Source organism: Alligator mississippiensis, chromosome 1 (assembly GCF_030867095.1).
Source record: "Alligator mississippiensis isolate rAllMis1 chromosome 1, rAllMis1, whole genome shotgun sequence".
In the NCBI taxonomy this organism is placed as follows: Eukaryota; Metazoa; Chordata; order Crocodylia; family Alligatoridae; genus Alligator; species Alligator mississippiensis.
The window spans coordinates 335,718,992-335,746,974 of record NC_081824.1 but is presented as its reverse complement, the minus strand read 5'-3'; the positions used below and the strand labels follow the sequence as shown (position 1 = coordinate 335,746,974).

General features: G+C 40.8%; 1 protein-coding gene across 2 annotated transcripts in view; it reads right to left on the bottom strand.

Moving 5' to 3' along the window:
* The window catches only part of DHRSX (dehydrogenase/reductase X-linked), a 255,325-nt gene that overhangs the window by 214,822 nt on the left and 12,520 nt on the right, over positions 1 to 27,983 (bottom strand). The gene's annotated exons all lie outside the window — the stretch shown is intronic.

Genomic DNA, 27,983 nt, shown 5'->3' with positions numbered 1-27,983 from the left:
ATGTGTTTTATATTTTAACTCCTTAAATGCCAGCTAGTATTATAATGAGAATTAAATCCGCCATTACACAATTTCTCCCACGTACCCTCAGGGATGTCTTGCTCACCCCCAGCGGTACACATACCACAGTTTGGGAATCCTTGATTATTGGGAATAATCCCTCAGTGAAAAATATAATGGAAATTAAAAGATTTTTCTTCTCTCTAATTTCTATGACTGCATTACCATATTCCTAGACAATTTAAAATATATTACAAATCCTAGGTATTCAATGAAGCATCATCTTTTCAGTTACTGGTTTTACTGCCTTTAAGTTTGAAACCTTTCCCTTTTCTACTCCTCTGCTACTAAAATAAAAAGGATTTTAAAAATTCAATCACTCCTCATTTTGGCAGCTGATGGAAAGCCACAGTTCACCAAACAATGAACATGCATATTTTATTTTAACTGTCAAATAAACTGCCAAATATGAAGAAAGAGGTTACTGTTTCTTTAAATCCTTCCTTGTAGTTCTACACAGTAGCCTTTCAGCAAGGCAGAAACAAAATTTATTAAAAATACTCATTCATCATGGAGAGTTAGTGGGGTTTTTTTGTGTTTTTGTTTTTTTAATTGAGGCTTACTAGAAATTATGACCTGATCTATTCTTATTCAAGATCATTAATTTCAGTACCAGAAATGAATGGGGCAATTAAAATAAAGTTCAAACTTAGGCCAGTTCCTAATAAAGTAACATGGAGAGACAACTAGAGTCACACACAATGTACACCCACGTATTTCAGCAGGAGTGATGTTTCAACCCAGTCTTCTTCATTTGCTTAGTTCTACTGATCACATACATAATCCCAAATGACTTAAACACCATGGAATTCAGTGAGAATATTTTTGAGCCTGCTAACATGTTACAAGTACAGGCGACCCTCACCATTCATGGGGAATACGTTCTTGTATCCCCCGTGAATGGTGAAATCCGTGAATAAGGCACTGCGTTCACAAATGCAGTGTCCCCAGTGACTGGGGCGGGGGGGGGGGGGAGGAGGGGGAATGGCTCCAGTGGGAGCGCAGTGGCAGCAGTGGGAGCCTGTCAGCAGCAGGCACACAACTCCCGAGGAGCTCCTGGAAGTGTATACAGTGTATTTAAAACGCGGGTTCAGCATTCGTAAATATTTGAAACCATGAATGCCAAACCCATGAATAATAAGGGTTTCCTGTAGTGTTTTCTGGAGGTTCTTCACCATAGTATAAATTTACTGAAGTACTCCACAGGCTACGCTCCTCAATCTGCCTGCCTGTCTTTAAATAAATATCCATCGGGTACACCATCCATTGAGACAAAAAGTGGACCAATAAGATAGCTAAGGAGACAGCATTGCAGAGCCCAGCTGTCAGAAAACTCCCCAGAGCATGTAGAAAACCTGGGTACAAGCCCAAAATCTAACCTAGCAGTGGTGGCCAACATTTTTGGCAACTTTTGGCACACTTTGGTCTAAAGAGTGAGACAGTGCCAGTCTAATAATCAGCCACCTGTCACCCAGTGCCTGTGAATCCCATCACCACTGGGAGGGGACAGCACTGAATTTGGCAACACTTGCCCCTGCACCTCCCATGGGGCCAAATGTTTGAGACAGCATTGACCCCTGACACCCAGCCTCCCCAAATGCCACTCTGATCCCCATGCCCTTCCTGACAGCTGCCCCAACTCCTACCACTAGTGCCCTGTTTAAGTCAGTGTGCCAAACAAATGGCTTCCCCTACCACTTGTGGCACATGCTGCAGATTAGCCACCACTCTAATATACATACAAAATGGAACATCTTTAATGGAAAAGACTGAGAGGCACCCATACCATCCCCCTCTACCCAGAACAGCTGGTGATTAGGTAACTCACTTGGCATGTTGCAGAATGGCAGAGTGTGAATTTGAACCAAGGTCCAGATAAGTGCCTTCATCATCAGATTATTAACTACTCTGTTACCTGTCTCTTTTTTGTCTTTGGTGGGCAGGGATGTGGGAGGAAATTAAAGTGATGGTGGATTTATGCTTACACAAGCAGGGATCTTTTTCACATCTCACATGGTTATGGGATGAAAAAATATTTTTGGGTCTACTTAAAAATCCAGCTCTGCAAGGGCACACAAATATATTCTATCTAGCTATCAACAGTCCTTAAGTTTAAAACTATCCTGTGAAAAACAGGTTGCACAAGAATCTGTGTGAAAGCATAATAATTCAGGGAAAAAATAGCTTATGAAATCACTTTCAGTTAAGGAGCCACAACTAAATCCCATTCAGATCTGAACAGAACAGTTGGTCAGACCGTTTAAGGTCAACAGCAACTGAATCACCTTTCTCCCTTAAAATGGGAAATATCACCATCATGTCCTAACCAGACCCAAAAACATAAAGCTAAGGTCACACTTAAACCTACTTCTATTAAAGAGTAGATTATTCCATTACCATTAAAACTATCATATTCACTTCAAGCAGGCTTAGAGCTGCTGTTCCAAAACTTTTATTTGGCTAACTGCCATCTCTCAAAATTTCTTCTAAACCATCATGTTACTATATTACATTTTTAAATTGAAATGGAGGAAGGCAGTAAAATATACGGACAACTTACTGTGATCTCATGGGCCAGTTTTGGAACAAGTGGTTTAGTGTGACAGGTTTTCCCTATTAAAAAAAAATTAATAAAAAAATTTAAAATTATGAGTTTGGAGGCAAACTAAGAAGTGATTGAAAGTTGCTGGAGTACCTCACTTTAAAAACTATGCAATCACTGCTGAATTGAAGCACTTGTTATAATATACAGATCTCCAACAATTAGAATCAGTTAGAGTGTTACAAAATGATTAGAGACTATTGGGACGATTTTGTTAATAGGAAATTTCACACATGAACCAATAAGTATTTAAAAGTGACACTGAGATAGAGTATCTCGATTATAGTTACATGTCAGAAAGACTTTATATTATAAATCCTCAAATTGACAAACCTTGCCATAGCATGAATACTAATGTAGGATAGTTATCAAGCTTCAAGCATGGGAGACTAGCAACCGGGGGGGGGGGGGGGGGAGGCTCCCCACATCCCCAGTCTCACTGACTAGCAGGTGATCACTGCAGCCACTTCCAGGAGTGGCACAGTGCTTCCCCTCCTCAGCTGGCACTGGCGAGGGAGCACTGGCGCTCTCATCTGCCCCCCACCCAGAGGTGCTGCCCAGGCCGGCTGTGGCCACGGCCCCAGCTGCACGAGTGGCCAGCAGGGCAGAAAGCTGAGCAGACCCCAGCTAGAATCCCCATGCCAGTGGGTGGGAGGAGGCAGGGGGTTTAATATTCCAACATCTCTCCTCTGCCTCTACCCCTGCAAACTAGGGCTGTGCAAAATGTTGCCAGTTGTTTCATTACGACGCTGTTTTGACTTGCTTCGAGCTCAAAACAGTGAAATCAAAATGAAGTGAAAGGCTTTGAAACAGCCTCAAAATGAAATGAGGGCAGTCGAAACGTTTCAAAAGTTTCAAAACATTTTGAGTTTCGAAGCTGGGCTTGCTTACACCTAAGGAGAAACGAAGGAGAAGGAGAGGGAAGAGGGGGGAAAGCACTGCTCTGATATTGACTGTGTAGCTGGCCAGTGACTGTGATCCTTTCCTGAGGTCCCTTCCAATCCCAGTGCTCTGAGGGAGGGATGGAAAAACAGCATAAAAAGCAGCATGGTTTGAACTGAGCTTTCTCTGGGCCTTCACATTTACAAGTAATACAAGTTTTGCTCTGAACAGTTTGAGGTGCAGTTTCCCAGAAACTCCTGTACCTATCTCCTTGAAGGTTGTCAGGCTCCATGGCCTCATCAGGGGCTACTATCCCTGCAATTTTCACCCTACTGTGCCTTAACACAGTCACAGATGTCACACATTTTGCTTGCCAGCAGCCTGAGGTATGATTTCCAAGCACCTATCTCCTTGAAACTTGGCAGGCTTCATGGCCTGAGAAAGGGCTACCATTGCTGCAAGTTTCATCTGAATCAGGCAAGAAATGTCCAAGGTATAGGCAGTTTCGTGCTTCCCCATTATAGCCCATGGGCAAAACGTTGAAACAGTTTCAATGGAACGAAAGGCAACAGGGCCTTTGAAACAAAACGAAACTCAAAACAAAAAACTGTCCTGTTGAAATGGTGAAATGGAAGTCAAAACGAAACAGTGCTGTTTTGCATAGCCCTACCACACCATCTCAGCTGTTTCTCTAGCAGCCTACTTAAGCATTGCCATCCCAGTCTTCAAGTTAGTCTCTAGTAGTAAATTTGGTTCTCAGGCTAGCAAATGTCTGGTAAGATGTTCAGAGGCATATTTATAGAGCACCCCTTGATTTCAGAGTACTCTTTTCTCCTTGAGAGATCATCTGTTACTTACTCTACCAGGAACACCACTAGGAAGTTTTGTATCCTGGGCAACTGTGGTGGCTAGGCTGGGTGGGGCAGCAGCCAACATTCTTGCACCCCTCCCCCCCCCAATTCAGTGCCTGGGACTGTTACCCCATTCACGCACCCCTAGTTATGCTACTGTGGCCTCTAAAAAAGCAAAGACTCCCTTTACAAGCTAGTCAAATATTGGACTTGCACGCACATAAATATAGTCTCAGATTTTCCAGGCTGGGGGAGGGGAGAGTCTGGACTCCACATACCATTAACACTAATCATTTCTAATTTCCTGGAACTGGGAAGATTCCAAGTTGCAACTCGGATGGCCAAAGCTCAAATACTTCTCACACGAGTGTACAGCAGATGTAGCAAAGCCAGAATCTAGCTCTTGCCATTAGTGGTAGTTAACAATCTCATCTTAATGCTTTCTTTGGAGAGGATGAGAAGAAAGGAGGTTTTTAGATTTTCATGTGAATTCACAGATTTTATAGACATTAGGGCTGGAAGGGACCTCGGAAGATCATCGAGTCCAGCCCCCTGCCCAAAGGGCAGGAAGTCAGCTGGGGTCATAGGATCCCAGCAAGATAAGCATCCAGTTTGCTCTTGAAGGTGTTCAATGTAGGCGCTTGAACCACCTCCGGTGGCAGGCTGTTCCAGACCTGGGGGACTCGGACAGTAAAGAAATTCTTCCTTATGTCCAGCCTGAAACGGTCTTGTCGTAGTTTATGATCATTCGACCTAGTCATCATCCCTTGGGGCGCTCTGGTGAACAAACGTTCCCCCAGATACTGGTGGTCACCCCTGATAAACTTATAGGTGGCCATCAGATCACCCCTGAGCCTGCGCTTTTCCAGGCTAAAGAGCCCCAGGGCTCTCAGCCTGTCATCGTAGGGTCTGCTTCCCTGACCTCTGATCATGCGCGTGACTCTTCTCTGGACTCTCTCAAGCTTCTCCACATCCTTTTTGAATTGTGGAGCCCAAAACTGGACGCAGTACTCCAGCTGCGGCCTCACCAAGGCCAAGTACAAGGGGAGAATGACGTTCCAGGATTTGCTTGAGAAGCATCTATGGATGCAAGCCAGCATTTTGGTCGCTTTACTAGCCGCAGTATCGCACTGCAGGCTCATGTTCATCTTGTGGTAAATGATGACCCCCAAGTCTCTTTCTTCCATAGTGCTAGCCAACATAGCACTGCCGAGCCTATAAGGATGCTGCGGGTTTTTCTTCCCAAGGTGGAGAACCTTGCATTTATCGGCGTTGAACACGATCAGATTCTCGTCCGCCCAGTTGCTGAGCCTGTCCAGGTCAGCCTGGATCACCCGCCTGTCTTCTGGTGTGGATGCTTTGCCCCAAAGTTTGGTGTCATTGGCGAACTTGGCCAATCCGCTTCTGACTCCAGTGTCCACATCATTAATGAAGATGTTGAACAGTATAGGTCCAAGGACAGAGCCTTGGGGGACCCACTGGTCACAGGACACCACAATGAGTGACTTCCATCAATTACTACCCTCTGGGTCCGACCCCGGAGCCAATTTTCCAGCCAGTGGATCGTGGAGGACCCAAGGCGACAATTGGCCAGTTTCTCCAAGAGGTGATCATGGGAAACCAGATCGAAGGCTTTTTTGAAGTCAAGATATATGACATCAATCTCATCTCCCTTGTCCAGGTGATAGGACACCTGGTCGTAGAAAGAAATGAGATTGGTCAAGCAAGACCTACCCGCAACAAACCCATGCTGGCTATCCTTTAAGATGTTGGCGTCAGACAGTCCATTAAGGATGGCCTCTTTAATAAACTTTTCTAAGATCTTCCCCAGGATAGAAGTCAGGCTGATGGGCCTATAGTTAGCCGGATCCACTTTCCTCCCTTTCTTGAAGATAGGCACCACGTTGGCCTTCTTCCAGTCTTCGGGCACTACACCAGAGCGCCAAGAGTTTTCAAAGATCCGCGCTAGAGGCTGGGCTATGATGCTCGCCAGCTCCTTGAGTACCCTGGGGTGAAGATTGTCAGGGCTGGCTGACTTGAAGGTATCCAGCTTCTCAAGATGTTCCTTCACGAAGTCAGCATTAATGGAGGGCAGGGGATCACCCTCAACCGGACTTCCCTGTCCCGTAGCGGGCATGGGCGTCCTATGGGACCGATGAAAGACCGACGTAAAGTACCTATTTAATAGGTTGGCTTTTTCCTGGGCATCAGTTGTCAGTTGCCCCATCTGGTTCAGCAGGGGTCCAATGTTGCCCCTGCTTTTCCTCCGGCTCCCCACATATCTGAAAAAGGACTTTTTATTGTCCTTGATGCTCAAAGCTAGTTGGAGTTCAGTTGCAGCCTTGGCTTTCCTGGTCTGCTCCCTACAGGACTGGACCAGTGCAGAATAATCCTCCTTGGAGGTGACTCCCATCCTCCATCCTTTGTAGGCCTTTCTTTTTAGCCTCAGGAGGTCTGCTAGGTCCCTGGAGAGCCAGGGGGGCTGCTGTGCCCTCTTGCTGCCTTTCCTCCAAGATGGAATAGACTTAGTTTGTGCTTTGAGGATCGCTCCCTTGAGGAGCAAACTCTCTTCTTGAACTCCCCTCTCCCCGTGGTCATGGTCCCTTAGGGGGAATTCCAATTCATGGGAATTGGATTACACTTTGACTAGTAGAGATGCAGAACAAGGTAAATTCATATTTAGATGTGGAAAATGGAATTGCAAGTCACTCATTCACAGTGACTATCAGTGTTTTCACCACTGGCTGGGATCACCAGTGATTACCAGTGTGTCTCCCCTCTCTCTGGTCACAAGTTTGCATAATAAAGGTGTTGTTCAGGTGTTACCAAGTTGAATATCATACAAAACTTATTTAATTCTAATACTTACCTGGCAAGAGAAATAGCATGACCACTGAGGCGGTTTTTCTATTTGCTGGAGGTAACCACTTTTCTGGCTTGGGGTACTATGCACAGAGGTTATGTACAGCAAACCTTCCACTTGCTGCTCAAGTGAGAAGATCTTGCTTTATGTCCACTTTACGGAAATGAGAGACTTCTCCCTAGCTTGCTTCTGCTACCATACGGCTGAGGGTAAGTGAAACTCAGGGACATCTGAACCCTAGGTCTCCAGGCTTGGGCCTGCACATAGGATGACTGCCAAATGATTTGGAAACATCTGAAGCCCCAGGTGGGGGTGGAGGATGTTTGCCGGTAGTAGGGCCACTTATGGTTCTTGACTGACTCACAGATTTGGAATTGATTTGGCTTAGAACACGAAAAATTTTAATTAAAAAAATTAATACTAAGAGCAGTTTATTTTTGTGATTAGCTGACTACTTTTAAGTCATAAGATACCTAAAAAACTTTTGTTTCCTAGAAGTGGAATGTTTCCTTCATTTGAGAGACACTCAAGAGTCCTCTTATATGAAAAGAAATGGACTCTTAGGACATTTGGAAACTCTTTTAGGACTTGTTAACCTAGAATCAGAAAAAAATTTGAAATGGGTGTATGTTCTTTGTCCATAACAAGGTTGCAGAGACTAGTGATTTACAAGGTTTGAAACTGAAATATGTTTATTCCCTAATAAGATGAAAACTTATTTTAAAATTAAATGTTATATGTCATTAATTTAATGCAAATTCATTGGATTTTTTTGCAAGTTAGTTAATTTACAACAGCCACTATTGTGCATGCTCTGTAATTTCTTTTAATCAAAATTGTCAAAGTTTTTTAATATGCAGAATTACTATACAGATGAAAAGATCCCAAAATAATGCCTTGACATAAAGGACTATCATTCCATAGTATTTATTATTCGCTATTAATATTTCAGTTAGAATGTAGCTTACACTTCACCAATGAAATGGAACTATTAACTAGATGAAACCCCAAAAAGGAGTTAAGAGCAATGTTCAAGGAATATGACTTGATTTATTGACTACTTCTTACTTGAAATCTCTGCTATAAAAAGAAATTCTTAAATTTGAAGGCCAGATTCATTTAATGAAGAGCACATCGTTTTGTTAAAAAGTGAACTCTTATCCTACTAGACTTCTGAACCTGAAGATTCAGGTTCAAATTCTGTTTCCATAGTAATCAATGGGATGTTTGCCCAATGGCACCATGATTGCACACCATATGTTTTTAAGCAAACCCAAATCCAATTACTTGTTTAGAGATCATTTAATTTTAAGCTATCCAATCTACAACAGACTTTTCCACACCCTTCTCCAATCAAGGAATGCTTCCTTTGTAATAGGGTCTCTCTAAATAGACAGTGACCTTTTCACCATACCCAACACCAATTTGCAATGCAACTGAAAAAGCCAAGAACACCTAAAGCTTGTGTAAATCTTCATTGCATAGCTGTCTATAATTTTAAAATTAAAATATGTAAAGTTCATCCTACATAGTTTTACATTTTAAAATTGTTTTGTGTTTATCAAAATGTTACTCTAAATAGTTTCAAGCAGAAGTAAATCAAGCATGATAGGATTTGAAAGGGAAAAATGGCTAAGATCTACAGTAGACTGCATGTTACAGTGCCTTTCTGTTGTTTCCAATCTCTCTCTCTAGGGCTTTTTCCCTGAACGTTGCACAGCTGCATTTCAAACATTTGCCTTCCATTGTGCACTGAGTTTTCTTTGATTATTTGAAAGATGTCACACCCTCATACGCAGTACTTCAGATTCCAGACATTGATTTTCATAAGCTCAGACTCCTCTTTAATCACAGGCAAAGTAATGTGCAATCAGACTGCTCAGTTCAATTATACTTTGCCATCTAGTAGAGAAACGTGGGCATTGTTTTATCACTCTCAATACATTATCTTCTCAACAGGAACCACCACAGTATAGTAGAAAAGATGCAATAATTTTTGCGTTAGGAGAAAGCTCTTAGCACCTTCAGGCTCTAGTTGCTGTTAGAATTTATGGACACAGAAAAATGCTCAGGACCCTGCTCTGCCTTGTGGTGCTTTACATAAAGTGCCACAAGTTAGAGCACCCCCCCGACCCAACAGACATTTGCCTGTTGGAATGGGGATCAAGGCTGCCTCACCTGTTGGAATGAGGGAACGGGGACCAAGGCTGCCTGCACCAGCTCTCCTGCCCAGCAGGTAGGGGTACTCCAGCAACCACCCCTCCCCCTAGCCCCGACCGCCCTCCCAATTACAGGATTGTCAACATGGAGGGAGGGAGAAACTAACAGCAGTAAGCTCACAGTTGGGCTCTGCCTGACCTGAGCTGGAAGAGTGTGGGGGGTGGATCAGAGCCCCCTCACTTTGTGGGCCTGGCCCAGCTCCCCCCAATACCCCATCCAGGGGCAGTGAGGCAGGGAAGTCTGATCCATGCCTTCCCACCTCAAGCTTGGCAAAACTCAGCCAGCAACTCACTGCTGCTGGCTTCTGCCTCCCTCCTCCCCCTGCTGACAGGTCTGGGGGCAGGGTTAGGCTGTATCAGCCCAGCCCCAAATGCATGAAAAATTAACCTTAGAGAACACAAGTTCCCTAAGGCACTCTAAAGCAGAGTGCCTTCATCTGGTACCTCATTTGAAGGTTATTTTTTTACATGATTGGCCACTTTAAAAGTGTTCTGCAGCTCTGCACTTATCGTGGCATGGCTATAGAGTGCTTTCAGGGGCCCAATCATGTGAAAAATGTAACTTCTGCCTGTGCCCTATGCGAACAAGTATATTTTTACCCATTTGGCCTTTTCTCAATTTGATCAGTACCAAGTTTGCTATGTTTGGCACAGGGTATCTTTTAATGCATAGGGTTAGGAAGAATCTCAGATTTTCCTGGTTAGCTTGATTGGAGTTTTCAATAACTAGCAAACATAAAGCCAAATAAAGGGGAAGGAGCAGAAGAACATTATGCAGAGAACAGAGAGGGTCTGGAATTAGAGGTGTATGAAGGAAGAAAAATATCAGTATAGATAAAGTGGGTGAGAAAGCATTTTTTGGAATCATGTAGGAGAGGTGTGCCACTGTTTTACTTCCCAGCTGTCCAAGTCTAGTTCCACACTAATAGCTTTGACCAGCATAGCTTAGTTGCTAACAGATAACATGGTTACACCCCAGAGTGACATATCTGTGCCATAAAACGTCTCCTATGTAGATGCAGTTATAGCTTATTCCATTTAGCAGATGAAAACCCTGCCAGAAGCTACATCAGCAAAAGTGAAGTTCTTTGCCACTACAGCAAACACAGCCAAATTGGTAAAGCATTTAAAGTTTAGACTTGGCCTAAGCAAGACCAGTTTAAAGGAAATGTAGTTGACTATAGCCAACCCAATGTCCTAGGGAAGTAAGAGGAAAAACTGAAACACCTGCCAAAACCGTGCTATTACTATCACTGAAAGGAAGCGAGCTGCCTTCAAAACAGCTCACAGCCCCAGGTTCCTTCTGCACTATTTGCCACTATGGAATGGGTAAGTAAAAATATTCAGTGTCCTATCCTCCCAACTGTGACTGGCCTAAGCTACTGAAATGCACTTTGTCAGACAATTGCAGATTTTAGCACCAACCCTGATGATTTTGTAACCTCCAGATTATCATTGCAATACATTGCAACAGAAATGGCAATGCCAGCCCTGAAAAAGTTCCAACTGGTTCAAACTACAGCAACCTAACTAAGCATAAGTGCTCCACCATTGCAGCTATTATCCAGCTGCCCAGTTTCAAATTCATGCCGTCAGACCTAGTTTTCAAGGCCTTCAAAGGGTTATGCCAGGGATCACCAGTGACTGATTACCAGGGTCTCCCCTCTCTCTGATCAGAAGCTTGCGTAATAAAGGTGTTTTTCAAGAAGAAGAAAAAACAACAAGGATGAGAATAGTGACAATAGGTTTGGAGATTCCTCTTCTACTTCAGTCTCACTGCATGATGATCTAAAACAGCAGTTCCCAAACTGTGGCTTGTGACCCCAAGTGGGGTGACAGCATCTGGAGATGAGGTTGTGGGAGTGGGGAGCTATGGGTTGGGAGTGAGGGGCCATGCTGAGGAAATAGGGCCATAAATGGAGTCATGGAAAAGTTTGGCAAACACTGATCTAAAAACTGGGTCAAAATCTGATGTCACTCCTGCAAGAAATCAATAGAAACAAGGGAGTTAAACCAGTACTGTGACAAATCCCAACACATTTGTCTAAATAAGGGTCAGGTCCAGTAGGCCCAATGAACAAGAGAACTGCAGATAGTAAAGAGAGCATTTATAAACAAGAGTGTCATTTAAGTTTGTTTTCTTAAAATAAAAAAGATGCTTCAGTCTGACCATTAATGTGCTTTTGTACTTCTTGCCCTCTTTCCTATTAACTAAGCAATTGTAATATGGGATTCACAAAATGTATTCACAAATACAGCTAAGACCATTCAAAGCAATACTATCCTATTAACAGGGATATTAATGGATATAAAGGAAACCTGAAATAGGACAGGAACAGAAAATGAAAAAATATGTTGTGTTCACAGCGACAAGTTTTTTCTTTCTTTTAAAAAGTCTCTAAAAAGTTTTCACTGAGGCTGTACAAATGTTTTACTTTAGTTAGTCAAACTGTATATACAAACTTTGTGCAAAATAGTAACTACTCTGGATCTATTTTGTTCCATGTAATATATTCAGTAAAATGTTACAGTAAAACTCATTTGTGCATTGCATTGATACTTCTTCACAGGCATTACTGTGAAAAAAGTATCTTATTTATATTCAGTATACCGTTGAATAGTTAAAATGATATTTTATTATTTTCATAGGATGAACACTGACCCTTAGAAGTCAATTGCAACACTCACTTCTTACTGATTTAAAGACACTATTCCTGCTTCTACAAGGGTTAACATTTTCAAAATATTTTTAAAAAATAAGCTAAACAATGGCATATGATTTGTTGTTTTGTTTTGCTTTGCTTTGCTGTTGTTTGGTTTTGAAATACCACCTCTTTGGAAAAAGAGACCATTTATGCTATATTGTACTTCACTGAGCATAACAGAACTTTAATGCCAGTTGTTGTCTGGGACAAATATATAACAGAAAATATTATATGCATAGACAGTAGCATAGAAAGTCTGAGGAGCTATATGCCAGAATCATGGCACTGTTGCCTGGGCTGTCTTGATTGACAACTTTAGGCAGCTAATCTTGAATTTACTGAATATTCAAAACCTCTATAACGTCAAGTTTTAAGTTTGTAAGAAATACAAATTATAACTCAAGATTTCAGGACCACAATACATTTTTTTAGAGCACAATTTAAAATTGCATGTATCTTTATTTTCAGAGATCACTGGAGTCATAGAAATGTCTTAGAACAGACTTTAATTCATATAATTTATGGGAGAAAAAAGTATAAATCAATCTTCATGTTGGTTAGTTCCTTGTCCACATATTTTAAGGCAGTGGGGGCCAACCTTTTTGGCAGGGGCTAAGGGAGGCACCCTCCTTAAGTGCTACATCAATCCTTTTCCTCTGCCTGATCACCTGCTTTGCTCTTTGTTCCCTGCTTTCTGATCCCTTCTCTGCTCTTTATTCTGCTTCCTGCCCCACGTGCCCTGCATGACCTGTTGCTCTGCTTTCTGCTTCCAGCCCTGTCTGCCATTGTTCTTGCCTGTCCCTGTCCTTCTGCCATGAGCCACACAGTTGCTACGTCTCATCAATTAGCCATCCCTTTTTAAGGTTTAATTATAATACTTTCCATCCTACCAACACGACCCTTAAAGAATAAAAGGTTGTGGGTTTCCATATTATTTCCTAGTATTCTTTTTGTTTGCTTGTTTTTCATACAAAAGAGGGGCAATTTTAAGATAATATATTCTTCTCATTCCAGTAGATTCTTTACCATACTGAATAGTGCTAATGATTCTGTGTAGACACTCTCCTGGGCTCTGAAATAGCTGAAGACGACTCAGAAATCAATCTTTCTGAAAAGCCTCCCATTACAGAAAACAGAAGCATCTCAGAGCCAAGATTTATAATCTTCAGTACACAGCTATGTTCAGGAAAAAAATTTAAGTGTTCTTAGGCATTGTGTTGTCTATGAAGACCAACTTAAGGCATTGTTACACCTTATGCTGTGATGGGTGTTAGTGCTAACTTGCACTGCAGGGCAGCAAGGGCCTGGAGGACTGAAAAATAAGAATCCCTTCCCCCTGCCCCTGGGGCTCACCCCTGCCCCTCAAAGTTCCCCCCTGCCTGACCCACCCCCCATCCCTGGGACATTACTTATTTGTTGCGACCTACACGGTCTGTCTCAGGGGAGCAGGCAGGGAAGGGTTTACCTGTCTACCTGACCACTGTTGCTGCTGCCAGGGTGCTGTTCTTCTGGCCCAGAGAGCAGCAGCTGTAGCAGTGGTGGTAGGGCAGGCAGATTAACCTTTCTCTGCCTGCTTCCCAGGATAGACAGGGCAGGTGGCCACAAGGAGGTGGGGGGAAGGCAGTGAGCAGGGATCTTAAGTGTCAGGGGGGGAGGGCAGTGGGCCCCATCAGGACCAGCAGGGGAGGGGAGTGGGTGGGGTATTTACACCAAGGTGTAGCCTAGCATGGCCACATCTCAGGGCAACAAAAGCTGGGTAAAATGGATCAGAGATAATCCTGCCTTAGAGTGGCATAAATTTGAACCACATAAGGAATGCTTAAAACCAGTTTCAGGTGTTAATGTGCAGACAATCCAGGATTTAAGAGCTTCAGGAGTAGTCCAAAATTACCATGGAACAAGGCCCTTACTGTAGCATCAAACCAACTGCTATAATGTCAATTAAAGAACAAATATTGCAAAAGACATCTGAACTCCAATTTTATTTAAACACAAAAAGTCCCAAAACAAGAACAAAATGGCAGAATTGATTTCTGCTTTTATAAATACCCTCTCTTTTCTATTCATTTTGAAAATGAACTAAATATTACCTTTCCAACAACACTATTTCATGTAGAAAAGTGAAGCCTTGTTGTCCAAAGTAGACTTTTCAAGACTAGATGTGTGTGGCTGTAATTCACTAAGCTTATCTTCACACAGTATGATAAAGACACCAACTGAAAATTAGTAATGTTCATAAATATCCTGTAATTTAGAAATTGCCAAAGGGTAACAGAATGTTTGAAATGAACCTTTTCAGAAAGTGCAAATTGCCACCAATTATTTCTGTAACTTAACTTCTATATGTAATGGGCCAAACATAACAATTATCAACTGCATAAATGTAGGGACACCAATACAAGATAGTTCAGAGAACTATACTTCCATTGGGTCTCATATGTTGAATAATCTACTTGTATCAAGAAAGTCCACATTGTTATTCCAAATGCTGTAAGTGTAGGTGTCCGCATTACAGACAAAATGCCCACTTATCTACTCATAAAACAAAACAAACAAAAAATGGGGCCGTATCTGATCAGCTAAAACAGAAACTGACATGTTAATATGTGACTCTACTTCAAAAGGAACTCTAAAAATATAACCATGGGTTTTCAGAGTGCTCTCCTGTCTTCTGGTTTAGCAAAATTTAGCCTAGACTGCAAATGCAAATTTAGCCTAAACTAAAATAAGGCTGTTGATTTTGCAATTGGTCTCATGTGAGCAGACCCATGACAAAGCCATTCTGGGGCTTTTAACGAGTGACAGTATCCATCCATGTACATATTAGTTGCAGGAGTGGAGGGCTTGGTGTTCCTCAGTCATGATTCTGTAGCTGCTACTCTGAACTTCATATACAATTCCTTTTTATGATACTCTAATTGAAATACAAATCACATTTCACTCTGTTAGCTGTGTTATCTCAGAGCTAATAGGGATGTAAATATCATTTTTAAAATTATCCGTTTAACTGTTTAGCCAATATAATTGGAGGTTAACCGATAGGTCATACCTAGTTTAGTGACCTCTGCCAGGAATGGCCCTGGCCCCGGCCCCTTATAGCTTCACCATACTCCTGACACTGTGTGGGCACCAGGCTGCTGCCAGGGACCCACAGGCAGGCTGAGCCGCTGTAAAGCCATTGCTTTCATCCCCATGGGCAAGGGCAGGGGCTGAGGATGCTGTGGCCTTCTCCTGTGCCCTGATTCTGACACTACATGGAGGGAAGGAGGTGCCAAGCCAGCCACAGGGGTCAGGCAGGACATTCTTGCCACAGCAGCAAGACTCCTGGCCCCATGGTGGGTCTGTCTGGCCCCCCACAGTGGCGGGGCCCAAGCAGGGTAACCCTTGCGCCTCCCATGGCACTTGTGCCACTGTCGCCTAGAGTCGGAAGGCTCCTCAGCATTACTGAGCTGGACCCTTCCTAGCTCGCCCCAAAGGACAAGGAGGTCTCTTCCCAGTGGGCAGCCTCCACCAGGTGTGCTGCATCCTTTCCCCTTCCACCCGTGGCCACAGGGGGCCTAGCCCAGTCTTGAGATGGGAATAAGCACATGGCTGGCTTGTCCCAAGGAGGTGCCTTAGCAGCTGGAGCAGGCAGCACCATGTCTGAGGGGTTGCTGCTGGCTCTCATGCAATAGGAATGCCATGGGCCCACGCTCGAGGAACTGTGATGCAGCAGGGATCCCAGGGGGAGTGTTAGGGCTGCAACAGTGGCCACCGCAACTGGAATACCCCAGGGCTGCGTTCACCATGTGAAGGGGCATTGGCACCCCCCCAGACCTGGCACCACCTGCTCCAGTTGCCGCAGCACCTTCTTGGACTGAGCCAGCCACGCACTCAACTTCACCTCAGGGCTAGGCTAGGCCTGGAGGGGAAAGGGCGTAGTGCACCTGGTAGAGGCTGCCCCACTGGAACTAGTCCTCCCCTTCCTCTGGGATGAGTAGGGCAGGACCCAATTACTCTGGAACCAGCTGTTCTACTTGACTAGATCCTTAAATTTTACCTAAAGCCCGTCACAGAGAACTGAGGTAATTTAGCCAATGCTTGGAAAAGAGCATTAAATAGTAGCAGAGTGAGTGAGAAAGAGGATACAAAACTAGAAAGCGGTATGTGAGGAAAGTAGTAGTAATAGAAGCAAATGCAGCCAGAGGAGAGAAACAGCTTTGTTTTGCTTCCTCTTTTACTGTGCTATACTGTCTGGTAGGACCAGCACTATACCAACATGCTCCATTGGCATGGGACCAAAAAGAGAGATCATAATTTGCATATATACAATGGTGTAATCCTGAGTTCTGAAATTAATTGATGCTTTAGCTGCACCAGCTCTAAAAACAACCACTATGTCTCCCATCTATATTATTAGGTGCTCACATACCTACTTTCTGTTCCTACTAATAAGTATGAATATCAAGAAATAAAAGAACAAAGAATGGAATGCCTTGTTCACCCTTATACCTAACTCAAATCATCCTTTATGCTCATCAAAACTATTTAACCCAGCAGGGAATCATCTCCACTAATTGAATGATACTGAATAAAAGAAATTATCATTTTAGTACATGTATAATTATTAAAATAGCACAAGGAGTGGTACAGTCCTGTTCTGTACTGACATAAGCTATGTATTGGAATAAAGCACTGGAAGTATATTATAAAAGTTCCAATACTGTACTCTCTTCAGACAAAATTCTGGTACCAGAAGTAACCTCCCCTGAAATCAACAACATGTTGTTTACAATAGGTCCTAAGCTTCTTTGCAATTCTTTGTAAGATCGAACCAAAAATGAGTCAGACAAGGTGATATATTCATTAGACTAAGTAGGAAGAGATTTTAAAGTGAATTTTGGAATGTTTTTAATTGTTTATGCATCTTGCTGTCTCTGCTCCTTCACTCACCTTTGGACAGAAAAAATAGATGTAAAATTCATACACTCATTCACATATTAACACAATGCTACTATGTTTGGTTTTCCTCCACTGGACAGGAAAGGCTTCCCACAAATGTATGGGAAAATATTTTATCTTTAAAACCAGTTTTATTAAGCCTAAACTTGGGGCCTAAAATATGAGTCTCTCTTTGGGCCAGTATCATATAATGGACATTAACATTTGGAATAACATAAGTCAGAACAAAACAAGATACAAGGGAAGCAAAAGCAGGCTTCATGTCTGCTGTAAAAAAATAATTCCCACATTAAATAGCACCAGGGAAATATGCATCATTCCAGTATTAATATGTTTGATCTCTCAAAGGTTGGCCTTTGTGAAACTGGCAATGTAAAATAAAAAAAAATAAAAAAAATAGGTAGCTTGGATACATTTAGGACACCCAAATTAGCCTGATTTTCAGAAGTGCAGAGAAAAAGGAGATTCATCCACTGACTTTTTAGGCATCTTTCAATACTTCAGCATAAAACAAAAGATTAAATTTCTACTCCTACCATTCCTGAGGTTTTCTTTCTGAATAAGCACTATAATGTTCATTTCAAAAAATCGCTGACAGGAAGAGATAAATAAATAAATCTAAAGAGAGAAGTCCATCTGATCTCCTTCACTCAAGCACTTAACCTTCAAAAGGCAAACAATTTTAGCAATCAGTAAGCCACACAGAGGCAACAGCAAAAAGCCACAATCCCTGTGTAATGCAGAGTTGTAATGCAACTCTCTTACAGGACTTGGAAATGGACTACAAGTATGACCAATGGGTCTGCAGTGAAAATTAAGTAGTTACTATTTAATTGGCACATTTCCCTTCCTCATGGCAAAGAGGAGTATGATGATATAATTTACAGGCCACAATGAACCTTGCCTCTAGGTTAAGGTAGAGTTGCATCTCCTATCAATCTCAGCATAATCCCCTAGTTTTGCACAAGGGACAAAAAGTGTACACAAAATAATAAAGATAAAATTTCACTGAATAGTTTAATATTTTCTATGCGCTTGCCTTTTTTTGTTTTGAATATCAAGCAAAACAGAGTTTCTTGCACAGTTCCAGGTGAATTAGTGAAACTAATTATCCTTCAGGCTGTTTTAATGTTCTTTACTATAAGGTATGTGGGTCCACTTCACCATAGGAATTCCTCCCATGTTCAGATTATAATACATGCAATATTTTTTCCTTGTCAGAACACATCTAGAAACTCACTAGCAAAAGTTATCATTTATGCAGTCTCTCTCCCTCTTCCTCCTTCTCCCCCGCTTAACTCTCACGTGTCCTCAGCAAGTGTAAACATCTTTAGAAAGATATATACACTACATTTGAAGTTCTGCCTTGTGCATCATGAAAAAAAGTTTTTTCTTCAACAGCAAAGGCATTTCAAAAGTAGGCATTTTACAAAGTGAATCTGTTTATTTGGAGAGAAAAGGAATGAAAATGATTAGAGATCAAACAATAAATTTAGTATGACACTTCTTAATTTATCCTTCATTTGCTACAGCTACTTTACAAACCAGTGGCATTTCTTAACTCTTACCATTCATGGCCAATGTACTGCTTTCATCACATTGCATTCTACATTAACATGTCAGTGAAGCTTGCTCTAATCTCTTTCTATAAACATGCACAGGAACACAGATTTATTGAAGACAAGGTTCTTTGGGTGAATCCGATATCTTTTAGTTGGTCTAATAAAAGATACCAGATTCGCCCAAAGAACCTTGTCTGCCTATGTCCTTAAACCAACGCAGCTACAACCTACACCCCAGATTTATTGAAAAGGTTCAGGCAAGCTTGTTGAAGCCTAATATAGGAAATATAATAGTAAAGAAAAATCATGGAAGTATGCTGTACAGTATGTGTGTCCATATGCCACTTCTGCCTTGCACCTGAAATGTTCATTCATTTCTTTTTCTTCTATAAAATCATAGCATAGCAGTTATTGCATCAGGAGAGCTGGAGTAAGACTATCATTAGTACTGGGTCACGAGAAAGAGTATAATGTGATGACATTTTGTTCTTCTCTTTAGCTGATCCGTTTCTAACTTTGCCACCAATGTCCTATGTAAAATGTGTAAATCAACTCATCTCTCTACGCCTCTGACTCCTCTCCTGTCCTAAACCTGTCTGGTCTTCCTAGATGACAAATGTTTTAAGGCAAATTCCTTGTCTGTGCAGTATCTAGTACAATGACCCTGATCTTGATCCCTCTAAATGTTGCCATTTAAACACTACCCACCTTTTTTCAATTAGCTATTCTTATGTGTCTTTATGTGTGTACCCCTCTGTACCCACAATTTTTAACTTACCAAATAAATACTGTTAGATAACTGGTTTGCATGACTCTACCTTATGGAAAAAAGTGTTTCGAACTGAAATGTTGTATAGATGCAAAAAAATAAATAAATCTAGATATCAACTACATGGGTTTTTAACATTTCTTCAACAGTAGCTGCTTTTAATCTTGCTTCAGTGACAGAGCCACTTTCCCTATTGATAAATTGTGATGAAGAAAATTAGCATCCTCTAGTTTCTAATGGGAAAGGAACATGGCTTTTAAATGAAGAGCATAATCTGCCACCATCTTGATGCCATGGGCAGTTATTTACACTCGTGGAAAAAGTTTGTATACAGATTATTACCCTGCTTTATTAACAGTTCAGACAAATGAGTAAGTATTCAAAGCACAGGGTAGAAAAGATTACACCTAATATTTCAAAATGTAAATACCATATTTACTCAAATCCAAGAGGAAGTTTTTTACCACTGTGCTACATGGAAGAAAAAAGAATTCATCTTGGATTAGAGAATGGCTCAGGATAGGCAACTGCCATAACTTTGGCTCCAGCTCTAGCTACAGCACCAACTCTGGCCCCGATCTGGGGAAGACTGCACAGTGCTGGAGGGGAAGCATGGGAGTCTGTAGTGTGGGGGAGACTGTGTGTGGGGTAGGGGGAGTGAAGAGGAGCTGCTGAGGATGCCTAGCCAGGGCTGGAGCCACTCAGGGGGAGTAGGCTGCATGAAGGACAAGTGGTGGGGGAGCAGGCACCACGGGAGGGCAAGTGGCACAGTGGAACATGCACCAGGGTGTACAGTCACCAGTGGGAGCAAAGGTCAGGGGGCAAGCTGCCTGCCTCCCTTCCTGCACCATGACTTTCCCTGCTGCTTGTCCTCTCTGCCCCCGATTTTCCTGATGCAATGGTGGAGCACAGGGAGAGGAAGGGGACAAATTTAATATGACCCTGCCATAAATAAGTCTATACATGAAACGTTATAAATTTATCATTTCCCACGTGTAGAATCTAATCATTGGGGGATTATCATAAATTCCAAGTTGTCTTGAATTTGCATTACAGACCTCTTAATTAACTTGTTTCTTAGTAGCATTAGTGTAATTCAGGGGCGGCCAACCTGCTGCAGGGATACCACCACTGCAGAGGCAAGTGCCACCATTAGCCTCTGCATGGCACATAGATCAGGAAGGGGAAAGGCAGCACAGTGGCTGATAGGACAGAAAATAGACAGTAGAGCAACAGAACAGGCAGAAAGCACAGGACAGGGCACAGAAAGTAGTACAATATTTCAGAGAGGAAGCGGGGTCAGAATCGTACTCGGGATGCATCTACGTGTGTGTTTTACTGCGGAGTAGCCTAATTAGCTCTGCCATTAAGCATCACAATCTACACATGCACTGGTATTAGGGCTCAGTAAACTAATTAACTCCACCATAAAATAGTACTATGCTCGACAGTACTATCTTACGGTGGAGTAATTAACTGCATTGAAACACATGCGTAGATGCTGTCTGCAAGCATACATTGCGCCCCATCAGCCCAGCCAACCAGGGGGCTGCTCCACCCTGGCTCAAATTGCTGATGTCCCTGGTGAACATGTAAACACTGTGCCCAGAAGCAGTTTGCTCCACCTGGAACAGCTCTGAAGTTTATTGGGTCACATTAATTGCGCATGTAGATGCACCCAGGAAGGGTATAGGGCTAATTTCTGCCACACCTGCCAAAAAGGCATAACTAATGAACACTGACATTTATCTACTACCTGAAACATTCAAACCTAGAAGGAAAATTGTAATTTTGGAGTAATGACAACTTCACAAATGTTCCTTCCTTATGCATAAAACTCTGCATGTTTTTAGATAGAGCTTACTTATCCTTCAAATGAGAACTTTTAATCAAAGTAACATGTTGTTGCAGCCAGATAATTCACTGTTGAGAATTTACAAGTATGCCACAACAGAGAACAAGTGCAAAAAAATATTTTCCTTCAGAATCTCCCTGGAAAGGCTTTTTCCATAAACCAAAGAATAAATTACAAAGACAAATTACTGTACTCTTCTGTTACATTTCACTATTATGTTATTATTTAAGACTGCCTGCATTCCACAGAACATCATTTTGAACCTAACATACAGCCCATAAATATTAGTATGGATAAACTTTGAATGTTCATAAATATTTGTTTGGCTTATTGAAATATGTCAGGCTTTGAAAAGACAGAACATGGATAATTTTATATTTTAATCGTGCACCATAATTCCAGACTACCTATCTAAGCCTAAGTGTAGCAAAAGACAGGATGTAGGCAATCATTTTAAAGCTTTTAATGTTGGAACACTGAATAAAAACACAATTCCTTCTTGAAATACGTGGAATTGTAGCGTGTCTGGCATGCAAGACAATGCAAGTCAGTGAAAACAGCCATTTCTCACTCTACCCCTACTTCTACCTATAACAAGCTTACTGCATCATCACATAGCTCTGATGCTATACCACTGCCAAAAAGGAGCTTTATAACGTAAATTGACACATGTAGTACATGCATCTCCAAAATAATGTTGCAACCGACAAAAGTCAAACGGCCATAATTAGAGCATTTAAAAAAATATCAGAAATATCTAATTAGAAATGTAGCAACAGCATTAGGAGCTCAGTGACTGCATGTATGAAAAGCTTTTCATACAAGGTACAAGAGTCAAGACATCCAGCATGAAGGCAAACATGTTCTTAATAGGGACTTTCCTAATTTTAAAGTGATGATCAGTATACTTTAAAACAATCAAGAATACAGCTTACATTTTTCAGTAAGAACATGGCAAAAGAATTAAAATAATCCAAATTCTAGGGAAACGATTCTTAGCGTGTAAACAGACATCATCTTTGTGCCACTATAAAACTTTTTATGGCAGCATGAAGTCCAAGGAAACAGATGTCTATGCCCCTTGTCACATCCCAAAAGCCCAAAATTGTGTGTCCATGCCCTTTGGGGCCACAACACTGGTGATGGACATCTGTTTGCTTGAAGGCAGAATGCAGTCAACCCAGGGCTGCCTGCACTCTCCAGCTATCCCAGGCAGGTTCTCCCAGGGCTTCAGAGACCTGATCCAACATGCCCCAGGAATTCCCATTGCCAGGGCACACCACATGGGGCCCCAAAGCCCCAGGATCACTTGCCCAGGTTATCCTGTTTGGGATTCGGCAGGTGAGCATCTGTACAAGAGTGGAAACCATGGATTTCCCCATTTGCAGGGATGTGCATCCAGGAAATCCCCAAGTGCTCTTCTGCTGGTGTCCACACATTTTTACAAAAAGGGGAAACCCCCGGATATTCCCATCTGCAAAAGGGTGCTCCAAGTACTGTCCTGAACGTCAGGCCCCAGCTGCTCCTAGGAGTTGTGGGCACCAACCCTACAGGACGATAGGCAATGTATGTTTTACCCAATTAAGCAGATCAGTTGTCCTGAGACATATCCCGACACAAATTGATCCACTTCACTGTTCAATATCTGTTTACACCCTTAGACGGAACAAATACACACAAATAAGCAAATCACATTTTACCAACCTGTCAGCATACATGCTCCAAAATATAGATTTGAACTACTTGTATAAACTATCACAGGATTCAGAAAAAAAATACTTGTTTTCCATAGCAAACAAAACAAAACAGATAGCTTTTGTAACCCAATATTATCATGTTTTTAACGCCCAAATGGTTTCATATGAAAATATTTCAGATTATGAGAACCAAAAGATCTGAAAAATCTAATTTTACTTTCAGTATGTGTTTTGTTTGTTTACACTATACTCAGCCTAGATTTGAAAAAAATTGGATTGGACAGTTTCATTTTGTTCTCATTAACAAAGCAATATTTTAAAATATAATTACATTATTTCTATTTATTTTTGGTCTTTAAAACCACATGCTTACTGAACTCAAAGTTAGGACATAAATTAATTTACTTTGTTCCTTTACAAACTCTCAGGGTAGTAGACTAATTAAATCACAGACAGAATAGAATTACCCATTACTTGTTTTCCAAAAAAAATTGTTGAAATATGTTTTCATAGTTGGAGATCCATCTTTCATGCAAAATACTGAAAGTTTCAAGCAAGCAGTCAATTTTTCTTGGGGATGAACATTTGGTAGTAAATTATATAAATCATAAATCTCACCAATGCCTCAAGTAAAAAAAAACACCAAATAATAAAAACATTTTCAATCCTGTTTTCTAATCATTTTGAAAATCGCACAAATGAAAAACAAAATGTTTAGAATAAAAACAAGCAAGATGCAACATTACGTATTGCACCCACACATGAAATAAAGCAACAGTTTTTGTTTCAAGGTGATAAATCTTTTGAACAACTGAATATGAAACTGTAATTTCAATTATATACATCATTTGTATTTAAATATATTTTGCTCTATCTGGGAAATGACATTTTTCTCACAAACACATGCATACCTATAATAGAATTTTTCTGACTGCATTAAATCAATCAAGGAAATTAAGAAGCTGCCATCCTATCTAAATTTAGTGATTTAACTGCATTTATGATTTATTTAGTCTTACCTACCACTTCAGAATACTAATAGAGATATCTGCAATATTTATTTTCATTTTTAATTATGTACGTATCCCTGGCATTAGACAAAATGAAGCAAGATCAGCCTACCCAATATTGGAAAACCACAGCAGGTGAAGTATCCACTGATGTCTATAGTATTTCTACAAGAAAAAAAGGACTGCAGTATCAGCCACCCAAACAGTAAGCGTTACAACACAGAGCAGAATAGAAGCTACAGTACCAAGTAAGAGTTTATACTTCCAAGTGCCAGAGAAGGCAGTCTCTCACATCAGTTATAAAAGCATGAAATTTGGTGAGTGCAATGTCAATGAGGTTAAATTAAGGAATATTTATAAAAGTTATTTTAAATTAAACATGAAGCGAGAATTCAGGATAATTCTTCAAATTCTACCCCTAAAATACTGAGCCATAACATTTACTAATGTTCACCATTATGTTATTTTCTCCAACCATGCCTTCTATCCACGCTGAGCCCAGTTCTCTACCATTATACACCTCATACAGAAATTTGGGCCCCAGTCAGTGCTTGAACAAGGGCCTGTGTTGCGTCTTGAAGAGGTTCAGCACAAAAACCCATAGCCAAGCTGGAATAGTATGAGACAAGCCAGCCAAGATTGTTTTTAACCACTTGTGCTCCTGAAACAGCTGCAGGGGCAGGCAATTATTTTAGGCAGAGGGCCGCTTACTAAGTTTTGGCAAGCCATTGTGGGCTGCATGACAGGCAGCCCAGGGCAGATAAATATTTTCTAAATTTTTTTAAGGGCCCCACGGGGCAGATAGAATGGCCTGGCGGGCTGTACCCAGCCCCTGGGCCACATTTGCCCACCCCCAAGCTAGAAATAGCACTGAGGGACCTCTTTGAATGAAAGCAGCCTCCCAGGGCTATCCACTACCATGGCTGGAATCTCCATATCACTTAATGGTGTGGCCCCATTTCAACATACTGCCAGATCTACTCAAGTGTCAGTTTTTGAGAAGTCTGTCATCAAGCATTATTCTAGCTGCTTCTCACAGCGACTGTGCCAGGGAAAACCTGCTCTGGCCAGATGTAGGGTTTTTCAAGTGCCTTTACTTTGCTATTTTAGCCAGAGATCTATTACTTAGCTATAAAAATGGGTGCACGCATCTTTTATATCATTTGAACATTCACTTGTTTTGGAGCTGCTTCTGATAACTTATCTATGCTCCAGTTCTGCAGCACTCTTCAACTTCTTTCAGTAATATTGCAGTGAAACAATACCAGAAATTGTTCTACTTGGTATTTAGCTTAGACTGTCTCTGCTTCTTTTCCAGACCTGAAGAAGGGCACTTTGTGCCCAAGAGCTTATCAAACATCTCCCCCACTTGTACAGCTGGTCCAAAAACAAAAAAAAGTTATGAAAAACAAAAGAAAGAAACCCCTTGCTTTTCATATTTCTTGGACCATCAGTTACAATAACACTCCAAGCCTACTGCAGCATGCATGTCGACAACCTTTAAGAATGGAAATACTTTTCAGAAACAGGGCCTATATTTGTGCAAAGTAGGGGTAAAATGTGTTGCTTCATCAGAATGACCATTTTCACACAAGTGTAAATATGAAGACAGGGTGCACAACATCAAAGATTTGGATCATGAGTTCAGTGGGCATAAACACTGATTTTAACAGTGTTGGAAAATATGCCCAAATCTCCTTGTTAGCCCTCTCATACAGGCTAAAGGGCCTACAAATAGATAGCAGGCCTAATTATCACAGAGAAATACTGCAGAAAAGTGCCTTCATTTTTGAACACTGACCTGTACATTTGACAGTGAGATAACTCATTACTTCCTGTAAGGAAATAAAGGAAAAGGAAACAGGAAAGCAGTGCTCAAAATCATCAGTTTAACATTTTAATTGCTGAGTGAACCTTACTTGAGTCTTTTTTTCTTTTTTAGTTTCCCTTATATTTTGAAAAGGGACAACTCAAATTAGACCAACTGTTTTTAAGCATGCCATAAAACTTGACCAATTGAAATACATACATTTTGTAATTATAGTGACAATTTTATTTTTAAAATCTCCTTGTAGTCCAATCATAGATTACTGAGAACCAGAAAATGAGGGTGGCTAAAATAAAAGGAAATTAAATGTTCAAGCTGACAGAAATGTTTTTACATGAACCGAGAGCATAAAACTCAAAGCATATAGAGAATTTGTTTTTCCAATCCAGTGTAAAAAATGGAGGGATACAGTTATGCAAATAAAGAAATGCATTTTGCTACAGAATACTGCAGATGCTACTGTATGTTTACTGCCATTTAAAATATAAAGCAACAACTTTATTTGACTATAAAAGGAATTTTTTTTGTAATTTCCCACATTCCTATATAAGAAAGCAAATTCTTTACAGAAAAGTAGTAACCTGGATGTAGTATAGTGAGGCACCATATTTTGTCTCAGTTGACAATAAACCATGAAAGAGCCAAGTGAACCAAGTCTTCTTGATAAAAGTAAGGGTAGCCAATACCAGCGTTGTAACACTTTAGAAGATCGATCATAAGTTCTTCAGGACGATTGGTCCTCTATAAAGAAGATATTAAAATGGAAATAACAGAAGGAAATACTGAGGTGTTTTTTCCCTCAAAATATTCTTTACCAAGTTTTCAATTATTTCAAGAGAGGCAAAACAGTACATTTACAAGAGAAAATATAGATAATACTCTAACCTAGAAGACTTCTCTATCACACTGTCCGATTCTCACATTTTGCATATGAAGCAAAAAAAAAAAATGTACAAAAATTTCCCAGTACTGCAATCACCTATTCAGCTGAACAGCTAAAAACAGTAAAGTAAATAGGGTTTACATAACCTAACATTATCCAGTTTAATCATTTGTGTGTCAGGCTCATGTTTTTCAGCAGGTTTAACTTGTACAATGGTAAAGACAGATCAAGTGATGACAACTATGTCTAAACTAACACTGCCATCAGCTTCAACTGGTAGACGGTTGTTATAAATTTTCATACACCGAATTACAAGATGCCAGACAACAGATAACCGGGTCCAACAGAATTACTCACAAGTGGTACATTAGCGTGCTATTTAAAGAGCGAGTAATTCTTATCTAAGATACCTTTACAACCCCTAGCTACAGTAGTCTGAGAACCTCACAACCTTTAATGGATTTCTCCTGTGAAGCAGGAAACATTATCCTGATTTGTACAGATGAGATACTGAGGCATAGAAGGTGTCAAACAGAAAAGCTGTCTTAGTACAGAAAATTGAAACTAGAACTCCCTAACCACCAGATTATTCTTCTTCTAATTAGATTTTGCACCTAAACAGAAGTTAGACATTGTGTAAACTCAACTATCTTCTTTACCAATATAAAATCGTTGGCATAAAATGTGAAAAGTCAGAAACTAAAGAAAATGCTTCATTGATAAGAAAGATGAATTAAAGAGTAAAAATTTTGTGGGTATGATGCGACTCTCGCTATCCTCGTGTAAACTGTAGAGGGCCTAGCACAACTGGATGCTAATGTTAATTAAGGTTTCTAGTTTCTATTGTAATCCAATCGTATACAGAATTCCAGAGTTATTCCAAAACTTTAAAAGGAGGCACCTATTACATTTTACACACAGCACTTTTCTATAATTTGAAAAACAGGGTTAAGACTGGAAAACTCAAGTATATATATCCTGCTGAAAAAAGCTTTTTCAGCTTCTATGATTTTATAGCTCCTTTTAACTCTAGGTCACAAAATACATTCTTTCAAAAAACATAAATAGCATTTTTCTACCACCATGTAGTCTTAATGTTGAATGTGGAATATTTAGTTTAGTAGTAGTCAAATAATTTGTCTTTTTATCATAATATTTTTTTTTTAAGAAATTTAAAAATTCACATTTTTCAAACACAAAATAAAATCTGAGGTTGTATTTCTGTCCACAACTCCTTAATTTTTCCGTGTCCCCAC